We start from the raw sequence: 2,571 nt of genomic DNA on the forward strand, positions 1-2,571 counted from the left end.
ATAGTAATTTACTGTGCGCTTTCGACGGTGTCCATTTTGATAAAAGTGGTGCTTATTCTACTTGGCGTGTGACGTGACAAAAGTCGTGTCGCATGTGTCACCCGATTCCCGTAGGCGGATGCGGTGACAAGAGTCGGTGTGGGTGAACACCGATGAACTCTCACCGCATTCCCACAGTCGCTTCAGATCGACAGTTGTCGCATCCAAGTGATGTTTTGATGTGAGATTTGTCGTGACCTCAGCAGGTGGCGAGAGCACAGTCGAAACAAGTTAAACGCAAATTAATGGACATGGTCGGTAAGTATTTTTGTAAACTTAGCTAAATCTAGTTATTTTTCCGATAATAAAGTTATTTCATGTGTTTTTTAGATGGAAAGGCACATCGTCCAACCGACTGCCGGCGGGCGCATGCAGTGGGTACCAGTTAAACTCCATGCAGCCCCTGCTAATTCCTACATCGCGAAAGAAAATTCGTCAACATTGAGGAACCAGGAAGATTTTCCCGGAAGCATCTCCTGACTATTGTTTGAAACCAATACCTCGTGCAGGCGCAGTTAACAGAGAAAATTCAGAAGATACCCTAGGTTCTAAAGCAATCGCTCAACGAACAACACCGGAATAGTAAAAGTTAACTCAGCATCGTGGTGTGAGCTACCGTTTTCCTAGATGAGGTGACCGAGAGAAGCACGCCCATTCTGCGCCGAAGAGTTTCCGACAGGAACTGAAACGGATACTTGGATTTCGGTAACAGGTTCAGTGCCAGGATCATACGGTGCCACCCCAAACGGAGATGTTGACGATCGTGCCAATAAGCAAACGGAAAGCATTTGTCTGATGAATTATTCGGGATCGCAGGGGAATGGATGGCCGCAAGACATGGTCGGAAGGAGAATTGCCAAAATTGAGCCTGCTTGTGGAATCGTGGACTTGAGTGCACTAGGAGAGTCAGTCGTTATAAAAGCATCCGCTTGTGAAAACTTGAGGTCCAACTGACGAAGAGTATTTATACAAATAATTGAAACTGGAATGAAAAACATATCGCTCATAGAACTGTAATCTTAAGTTTAGCTTTCTGTGTAATACCTACTTGAAAAGCGCATGATGATCCAAAATAAACCTTTAAGGATACTACCTATGTATTTTTCTTACTAGGCTGTGGTTCCGTATTTGGCCATAATGGTTATTTGAGATAATTCCATTCCAATTTTTGTATCATTTCAAGAGTTTTAACCTTTCAGGACGCTCGCCTATTTGAACCTAAAACTGCACCGCGCTCGCGTCGAATACGACGACCGAGGTGTTTTGGTGGTGTTGTGCTTTTTACAACGTCGCACGTCCTGAAGAGTTAATGTCAAGATTCGACCATTCTTGCTATTAAAACCTTCATAATAGGTCAAAGCTTGAAGGCATTCTAAATTACCACTATGCAAAATAGGGAACCACTATGACTGGTACAATTACCTTACTAACATTCCGCAATTTGCTTTGCAAAATGTTGAAGATGTAATGTAATTATAACAAAATTTAAACTATTAAATTTAATCAGGTATTCTTCTAGATAGTTGTTTTCTAGTTTAGTATTTTTCATTTGAGTTTATTCCAGAAATTTATCTTTCTTTCCTTATTTATGGGTTCGTTTAAATTTAAACATTTTTGTCTGACGCGGTATTAAAAAAAAAACTTTAATACATTTTCTTCTAATATTGGATACTCTATCATAACAACATCAACATGAAGTGAAGTACATATACAAACTGGCAGGCCCGGATTAAGGATTGTGGGGGCCCGGGGCCCGAGCGGATGTGGAGGCCCCTCGGAGAGATGAACAAAAATGTTTTTCTTCATTTTCATTCCCGAATGGAGGAGAACGTGCCTCTAGAGCCGACCTACTGAACCAAAAAAGGTTTTTGTGCCCCCCCCCCCGGCCCCCCCTTAGATCCGGCCCTGCAAACTGGGGTTATTTAAGTTGAATGAGAAGCAACTTAGCATCATCGTTATCCATTTTTTTAAATTTGCTGACCGAAGATTCCTTTATGAATTCTTAAGAGAACTTCAAAAACTCGAATCCATTTTTTTTTTCGCGGAAGGATTTTTTTTTCAGACTTTTCCTCGACTATTTCTCCAGGAATTCGTTTGAGATTTTTCAGGTATTCCACCCGGGATTCATTCAGAAACTCCTGCAGAGATTTCTTCTGGCATTTCCTAACGTATTTTTAATGATTTTTTTTTCAAGAATTCCACCTGGAATTCCTCAAGAGATTCCTTCATATATGTCTTTAACGATTTCTGCGAAAATTTCGTTTTTTAGAATAGATAGTATTTTGGGGAAATTCCCAAATAACTCTTTTTTGAACTCCCAGATTCTGTAGGAAATTCTTCTAGATATTCTATCACGAATTACTGCAGAGATTCATCGAATTATAGTTTAAAGTCACTTTGAGCTCCACTGGAGATCCATCCAGGGGCTTATTCGAAAGTTTATTCACGGATTTCTTGAGAATTCCCACGATAATCGTTTGTGATGATTGTTTAAGTATTTCTCCCTAAATTTCTTCAGGCATTTTTCTTGTC

General features: G+C 40.3%; 1 long non-coding RNA gene across 1 annotated transcript; it reads left to right on the forward strand.

The window, feature by feature from the left end:
- Positions 1-209: 209 nt before the first annotated feature.
- On the forward strand, positions 210-1,131 carry LOC134287331 (uncharacterized). Its single transcript, XR_009997221.1, has 2 exons — positions 210-297; positions 370-1,131. It is a non-coding gene; the product is annotated as an uncharacterized LOC134287331 (long non-coding RNA).
- Positions 1,132-2,571: the final 1,440 nt, after the last annotated feature.

The sequence above is a fragment of the Aedes albopictus genome, chromosome 2, assembly GCF_035046485.1.
Source record: "Aedes albopictus strain Foshan chromosome 2, AalbF5, whole genome shotgun sequence".
Taxonomy (NCBI): Eukaryota; Metazoa; Arthropoda; class Insecta; order Diptera; family Culicidae; genus Aedes; species Aedes albopictus.